Genomic DNA, 704 nt, shown 5'->3' with positions numbered 1-704 from the left:
CGAAAACTAAGTAGAAAGTATTGTAAATCTCAATAATTAACAACATTTGATTGACTCTTAAATTCTATATGTGCTACATATATTGGGACAAGAGAAGTAATATATATTATTTAAAAATTATGTGAAAATACTATAAATTACAATAATTAACAATTTAAAATATTTTAAAATAATATTAAAATTTAATTGACTATCTAAATTCTATATGTCACATAAAGTGATACAAAAACATAACAGATATTGGGCCCGTGCTAGCATGGGCACTTGTGTCTAGTATTATAATTTATGACAATAAATAGATAAGTATTACTTTCTCTATCATAATTTGTTAATTCTATAATTTGATTTTGTACAAAGTTTAATTAATAAAAAAATTATGATAATATAAAATAAAGGGAAAAAGGATGGATTTACCCCCGAACCTTAATAAATGGTACGTCTATGCCCTCCGTTATACTTTGCGTCCACATAAGCCCCTGCCGTCCAATTTATAGGTACACACATGCTCCTCTCACTAACAGACCCCTCATTTTTTACACGTGTCTTAATCCTAATGAACTACCCATTTGGCCTTTTTTTAACCCATAAATCAACTATCCGTTCCATAACTCAATACCCACCCAACTTCCTCTAAAAGGCATCCTAATTAAAAGACCCAAATTAACAGGTCCCATATCTCACACACAAAACCCTAGCCTAGTTCT

The 704-nt window shown here is 29.8% G+C and overlaps 1 protein-coding gene across 1 annotated transcript in view; it reads right to left on the bottom strand.

The window, feature by feature from the left end:
* LOC107062459 (serine carboxypeptidase-like 17) overlaps nt 1-704 on the bottom strand; it is a 22,625-nt gene that overhangs the window by 5,530 nt on the left and 16,391 nt on the right. The window lies entirely within an intron of this gene.

Source organism: Solanum tuberosum, unplaced genomic scaffold (assembly GCF_000226075.1).
Source record: "Solanum tuberosum cultivar DM 1-3 516 R44 unplaced genomic scaffold, SolTub_3.0 scf00226, whole genome shotgun sequence".
In the NCBI taxonomy this organism is placed as follows: Eukaryota; Viridiplantae; Streptophyta; class Magnoliopsida; order Solanales; family Solanaceae; genus Solanum; species Solanum tuberosum.
Note: the sequence above shows the minus strand (reverse complement) of the source record. Positions and strands in the feature narration are given on the sequence as shown.